The following is an 8,002-nucleotide window of genomic DNA, read 5'->3' on the forward strand; positions in this document are numbered from 1 at the left end:
GACAGACTGGCGACCTGTCCAGGGTGACCCCACCTCTCGCCCAGAACGTTAGCTGGAGATGGGCACCAGCAACCCTCCTGACTCCACTAGGGACAAGGGTGTAAAAAAAATGGATGGACATCTTTCACATTGAGCTCCAACATGCACTGAGTCTTTAACATTTTAGAGAATTTTTTTGTCCTTTTTAAATATTCTCCCATAGGGTAATGCTCAAATTGCATCTCATTGTTTGGATTATGTTTCCAATGTGTGTTAAACCACTACGTGACTGAACAAGCAAGCTCGGAGTCATGTATTGAATCCAATGAAATCCAAATATACGAGTGTGTGTGTGGCAGTGTTTCCTCTAAATCCTTTTCTCGCTCTATCCCTGGGCATTGGTTTGGGTCCAGTCCCAAGTTTCCTGTGTCTTGCTCTACATCTTGTTTTTTTTTTCTTAGTATTTTCCCTGGTTACCAAGCGTGCACAGTGTGAGATGAATGTGCTTGTTTCCCTCGGCAATGTGTTTTCCAGACAAAGGAAGCAAGAGTCAAGCACGAGCAGCTTGTTCACACAGATTTAAAGAGAGAGAGAGGAAGAAAGCGTGCATTCAGACAAACTCACTTGGGTTTGCATACATATTATAATTAGTATGTTCTTAGTAAAAATGTCAAGAAACTGAAGGAAAATTGCTCTGAAAATCACATGTTGGGAACCGGATTGAATGAGCTCAAGGAGAAAACAGGTGGCTGCTCTCCACAATGTTTGTATTCAAACTTAAACTTTTTAATAGTACCTTTCGCTTTAAACACGGGCATTTAATCTGAAATGCATTCAAATGCTACGAAACATCATAGTAGGGTCTCAAAAGGAACGATGTCATAGTTTAAAAAAAGAAATTAGCTCCAGTTTGTTCTACAATCACAACAAACATCACTCTCACAAGTAGACCCCAAACACTTCTGTTTTTCATTTTTTGTTGCTTGAGACAGCTACTATGTAACAACCATGACACTCTGTTCTACGTTTTTGCAACATGGGAACCATATATGCTCTCACACTGTTTATTACTTTGCCACATACTTTAAGTTGGGATACTAAGGCAAGTTTTTTGTAAAGAAACATCTATGGTATCTATGTGCCACTTTTGAGGTTTCACTGTTTTGTATATTGAAGGTGTAACATTTTGATGTGCCACTTTGCCAGAATGATGTAATTTCTTGTCATGATGACCATTTTTGATACTATAAAAAAGTCACATACACTTTCAGCTGCCCTGTTGCAATGTGTGCCGAATACCTTGAGTTTTATTCATATTGAAATAACGGCCAATTAGCCTCACAGCAGTTCTTTGAATTCAGCTGAAATCAAAGAACAGAGACATGTTCTTTTACTAGAGGTCATCCTGAGAGATACCTGGAGTCCTCTGCTTTGGGCATAACCTCATTGATGAACCACACAAGGCGCTCTATACTTCTGTGAACTACTTCAGTAGAAACTGGAGTTTTGATGAAGCCAACAGAACCACTTTATCTAAGAGTCGATCAGGAAACCACCAAAACTGATCCCCGTAAATTCTTGACTGCACCTTGAAATTCGTGGTCAATTTCAAGGTGTGGTCTTGACATTGACCACGCCTTGGTAAATTTCATAAGGTTATGAAAAGAATCTGACAAAAGGACCTGTCTGTTACTACCCAATAATAAGTCCCGCCTACTCCTCACAACTCTTTGGACTCACTACGGCCCAGTTCTCTGTCTAACAGGTCTGGAAAACCCCCAGAAACTCGAGTCTTACCCTAGAGATAGTTTGTGGAGAATTATCTGTTTAAACTGGGGTCGGAAAGGACTCGTCTAGCTCTGACTACCTTCGATCCAGAAGTTATGACCCTTTACAGTTGAAGAGCAATCCGCTGAGTAGCCCTCACAGCGRCATAACCCCTACAACCACTCCTGTTAACGGTAGCTCCTCTCCTAAAATAACGGCACTTGTTAACGGCTAGATTAAATTTAGTGACTTAGATTTAAGTCCCAAGGTCATTATTTTAACACTCACCAGAGGAAAACACAAAGCCACCCTGTTTCTAGGATCATGTATGTTAACTTTACYATATCTAGGAGAACCAACAATAATTAAGACTGACACAATTAAACTCACTGTTCACAATTCTCATTAGAATTTTAGTATTACAATTTTATTAAGCAAGCTTTAGCAGGGGCATACGAAACAGGTTAAATTCCCAAAAGTTATAAAAGAGGCTAAAATATAATGAAATCAACTAGGATGAATCACATCCTATCCTTGTTCTCATCCCTAACCTGTTTCACTAAATTCACTGAGCGAGGCTTTGGGGGAAGCTGGTCAACTCATACCCGATGGTTCTTGGTCTCGGCAGCTGTAATCTTTAGATGTCCTTGGTCAGAGTCTTTGTCCAGCCGGAGCAAAGTCCTCTTTACTGAAGAGAAGCGGAGAGAAGACTCACGCTGTCCTTTGAACGTGCAGACTCTTTGTCTTTAAAAGACCTCCGTCTCTTTTCCAAGTCGGCTGCGGTGATCTGGAGAGCGTTGGGTAGAGGCAGAGGAGTTGGTCGGATCTGGAACCAGGGTCGGTGGCGGGTGGAGCTCGTCCCTTCTCGGTGGCGTGAAGTCTTTGAGTTTCCCTCGGTCCCGGGGTGTAGTCCTCTGCTGATCTTTAGCCTGCTTCCTCTGGTGGCTCCTCTTCTGCGCCGGGGACGAAGAACGCTCTTTCTCCCCCGTACATCAGTATTTATGCTTTCCAACCCAGGGCGGTTTGCAAGGCAGGACTGTCTCCATGGAGCCTGCCCATTGCATTATGTCATTACCTGATGTCATGCAAGGCAGGGCTGCCTGTGGAAAGTCCCGGACTTTCTAACACTAATGACTCACTGGTCATCTGGTTCTAATTCTGCCCCACCCTTGTTTCTCGCTCAGTGAGGAGTGTTTTTCTTTTCAGTCTTCCATAATGTAATAAAATCAACTGATTAAGAGTACAGAGCATACATTATTATAACATTCACTTGATTAAAAGTACAGAATATATGTTTTGATCATACATTACAGACATTYCTTCATTGGYATGTTTGTTATCACTTCATAGTCACTTATCACTTATAATCATTATCAAATCATTATACAGGGTATACTGTTACTCTTCAGGCCTTTATTCCGTTTTCTGCGTGCACCTGGACAGATCTCACATACTCATACCAGATTTCACGACAGACCTTTATGAACCTTTCCGTTCATAAAGGTTATGAACAGAATCTGACAAAGGGCAACTCTCACTGGACACGAATCTGATTCACAGTGGTCATACAGAGACTATACAGAGTCGCAAACCCAATCTAAAGTTAGATAAACCTGAGAAAGGGGCCCAACAACAGTATGTTAACACAATTCCTGAACCAAGACTAAATTAAATAAAAATAAGAAAACCAAGGCCAGTAGTACCATATTTTCCAGATTATAATTCACTCTGGAGTATAAGCTGCTAAGGAAGAATTCTTTATACAATTACATTTTGTGGACGGGCAATTTTGTGGCGTTGAAGAAGACGTGGCCTTTGAAGACTTTTTTTGTTTCTGAAGCCCTTCTCTCTCAGATGCCGTCTGATGGTTATTGGGCTGCAGTCAGCACCAGTAATGGCCTTAATTTGGGTAGAGGACCGTCCCGTGTCTTGACGGACAGCCAATCGGATCCTGCGGCTCAGAGCTGGTGACATTTTTTTGGGTCTACCACTTGACTTTTTTGTTCCATAACCCTCAGGATCATTTAAAAAATGCAAAATGACCTCCTTACTGCGTCCAACCTTAGCAGCGATGGCACATTGTGAGAGGCTTTGCTTATGCAGCTCAACAATCCTACCACGTTCAAAGTCAGTGAGCTTTTTTGCTTTTGCCATCAGGAGGTCTTGACAGTGTAAAGACTTGACAGAAAATGACATGGAATCCAGATTTTTGCACAGCTTTTGGCTTTTAAAGACTATGGCCTTAAACCTTTGATCAGCTGAAAAAATCATGTTTGAGTGTAAATGCAGTTTTCAGAAGTTCTTGTCTCTCGCACTGATTTTTTCCTTTATCATTGTGAAACTCTACTTAGAACCTTCTTAAGATCCAGTAGTGCAAAATGCAAATTATTGCAATTTTTTGACTGGTCTTAAGATTTTGATTAGGAGTGTGTATTATTCAGAAAGATTTTGTGTACAGTTTTCTGTTCTTCAACAAACTTGCAGAAACTGTCACCCTTGACTTTTAAGTCAGCCAGCACAAATCCGATAGAGGCAGAGTGCTGCATGAAGCGCTAACACCAAGAAGGCCCACCTGCAAAGTTATTCATATTCATTTCCTTGGCAACTGCGTGAGCTCGGAGATGTAACTTGTCTCTCCTAGAATCACGTCCTTAAAGTACCGTCTGTGGACTCGCTCTCCAGCTCTGGCCGTCCTGGTTTCAGCTCCCATTACACATGAGACCGATGGATTGATCGATTAATAACATGGCTGATTTTGTTAAATGAAGAAGTTAGTGCACAGTTTCAAAGCATTTACATTAACCCCTTCATATCTGAATTTTTTCTCGTGGATCAAAAAAATTTTACTCAGCTGATTTTTACTCCTCTTAAGCTTAGAAATAAAGGGAAAAAGAGACATTTTTCCTTTCTCATGTTTTAATGTGTTTTTTTAATGTCCATTGTAATAGACATCTCGACAAAATGAGTGTAGAATGTCTTAAAAACTTCTATGCTTTTCCCCATAGAGTTTCATGTAATATCTAATTAGGCATGATCTCAACCTTTTAAAATGGATGTCTGCTTTTTTGTTTATGTGTGCATGTCTAAATAGAGAATATATAATACAAAATATAGTTTTGACTTTAGTAATGTGTCATTGAACTTTCAAATCCATTGGTATGTTATTATTTGTAGTAATGTAAAAGGATTACACAGTTATCAAGCCATTGACAAAGCATCAGCTTGCTTGGTATTTTCATGTAATCTCTCATTTTTGATGAATACCTTTGAAGCAGTTTCAGCGTGGCACAAAGCACAGCTGGATTTTACTTGTATTACAGTAGAAATGCATTTTTCCTGTGTATTATGGCCTCTTGCATCTGGTGGGCACTGACATTTTCCCCAGATTTTTGTGTGGCACAGACTGACAATTTCATCTAGCAGGACAACACCACTCATTGATTCACTGTATAGCTTGAACACTCCTGGATGAGACACTTTGAAAAACTAGGACTGCTTTACTTCTCAATTTACCATTTAATTCCTTTTCTCACATGGCTTTTTTCCTACATCTAAACACTCAAGATCAGATATCTCTCGATGTACAGTCAGTTCAAGAAAGTGTGGGAGGTTATATTTCATCACTGAAAAAATAAAATAACATAAAATCATTAATAAATCACAAAATATCTATGAAATGTTCATACATGCTTCTTTCTTTGCATGATAACACTGAATAATTAGGCGTTGTATAACATACACACACTCCTAATGTCCGTTTAAAAAAATCCTACAATTTCATGATAGAAAAAAAAATTCATTTTACCGTCAAATACTATGACTGGAAATACTTAAGATTATAATAAGAGAAATTTTTTAGGCTGCATGAACATGAATTAATATTTTTGATGGAAAACAGATGCTTACTCCTCATCGTCATCATTATAATAGTTTAAAACAATTAAAGGAATACTAAGACAATATATTATAACAATTAAGTAATTCTATGTAATTGATCATGTACTTCTTAGAAAGGTATTGTGTTTTATGTTATACTTGTCGGTGAAATGTTTGTCTGAAATAAAGTATCATCATCATCATCATCAAGTATAAGTATTCAAAAAAAAATTATAAAACTATCAATAAATTGAATTAAAAATCATTTTTATATATTTTCTAACTCCATTGAAATTTGTCCCCAGTTTTTGTCAACACCATCAGATATAAAACTTTTTTTTTTTTAAATCAGGCATTATTGGGGGTCACCAGAACTTCTGAAGACCGCATGACCACTTCCTTTCTCTTCCTTTGCTAAGAGGGCAAGTTAGCTCTGGTTAGCTTATGTTATTCTTTAGTTTTTTCTTCTATTTTATTCCTAAGTTGTTTGTCACAACCATGATGTGTCAACACCATAACCAGGGGCGGATCTACTGGGGTGACAGGGGTGGCAGTTGCCACCCCAAACAAGAGCCTCGCCACCCCTGTTGCTACCCCAGCTAGCGACAATGAATTCAATAAATAGTTATGGCAAATCGGACATTAAGCGCATGAAACTCTTTTTTCCCCGACAACATTGAATGCAGCACAATGTAACCTGACACATACTGCTAAGTAGCGGGAAGTGCGAGAGAAGGACAGAGTGCGAGGCAGCAGCATTGATATCTGTATATGTTATTGGACTGGACATTATGTGATTTATCGTAAGTCACACATGCGCCATTGCTGTCCATTGAGTCAGGAATATTGGTGGTCAGGAAAATACTACAATCATGCAAAGAATCAGAACAACGGACTCAATGTTTAGCAGTTAATTCAACCCTAGATAATGGTAATAAGGGCTTCAGATTTCACAGGTGAGGAAAACTTTTAATTTAAAGAAAAGATTGAACAAGTGAGCAGTGGGTCAGTTATACTAGCCTAACTGTTGTTAGCCTGCTACTGACTTTGATAACCTTAACATGTGCTGCGCAGTTCGGTGTGTTTTGGTTCCGTTGGCACTAAACAACCCGCCCACCACGTCATCAGTAGAGCAGGTTTTTAAATCAGCTAATCAACCACCGCTGTGCTCAGGTGAAAACTTATTATTAATCCAAATATAGACATAAAGCCTGACAGCATAATGAAACAGACTGGATGTTCTGTTTTAGTGTTTTTGCTACTTTTTTGTGTGGGAAATGTTTGTTTTTTGGTGTTGATTCCCCTGATTGGTAATCTCTGCTCTATCTGCAACCGACAGCTGTTGTCTGTCGGTTGCCATGGCAACGGGTCCGCAAAGCCGACACACAGAGCGAGAAAAGGCAGAATAAAAGTTGCTGGAGCTATTTTTTCTTTATTTCATTATCATTTGAATTTTGTTACTTCATTCTTAAATTTCTATTTTTTTCAGTATTTTACAGAGTTTATTTGTAGGTTATTTTTTTTGTTTTTTTTATTTTCTTATTTATTTTCTAAATTTAGACAGGAAGTAATCTGAGTCAGTCCACATAGATAAGTGCAGGGGCCTGGAGAAGGACCAGCAGGCATTTGGGTTTGGGGCCGATGGTTTTTAAGAGTGGTAGCATGAGAACAAATGAAAGTTTGATCTCTGTTTGGTGAAAGAGGAAAATATATCACCAAGAACAATCAATAAGTTTGGACATTGAACCTTGTTTTGCCCGTGTCGAGAAACTTGACCCCTGTGCCTTAGTAGTGGCTTGATGGAACTTTTATTGGATGTTTGGCTTTGCAAACAGTCAGAAGTGGTTCTGTCTAGTTTGGTTCTTCACCTGTTTATGAGCTTTATTGTACCTTTATTGTGGCGCCACTGCAGCTGCTGCAATTCTTAAAAACAAGCGACAAAAACTGAGCTAATCCCCTATGTTCTAAAAACATGGTGATATTTATAACAGTCATCAAACTACGGCTCCTACAGCATATTTAAAATAAAACGATTGACCAATAGAAGTAGATATTCGCCCTTTCTTGTATCTTGACAGAACTAACAGAAACTAAACTATTTATAGATTTATATCATGGAGAATTTATCAAACATCAGTTTTCTAATCTTTATTTTAAGTATATCGAATAACAAATGATGGCGCTACTAATATTTTTGTGACAGATTTCTCCTTGTCCTGTATTGGGATAAAATGGTTTTCTGGACACATGTCAGTTGATATGCATATCAGTAATGCATATCAATTAGCAGGAGAATGAAAAACATGAAAATAATTAACTATACTACATTAAGAAATTGTATTTAAGCCTCGGTGCTACATGAAGCTCATTTTGAAACAAT

This window comes from Poecilia reticulata, linkage group LG15, assembly GCF_000633615.1.
Source record: "Poecilia reticulata strain Guanapo linkage group LG15, Guppy_female_1.0+MT, whole genome shotgun sequence".
In the NCBI taxonomy this organism is placed as follows: Eukaryota; Metazoa; Chordata; class Actinopteri; order Cyprinodontiformes; family Poeciliidae; genus Poecilia; species Poecilia reticulata.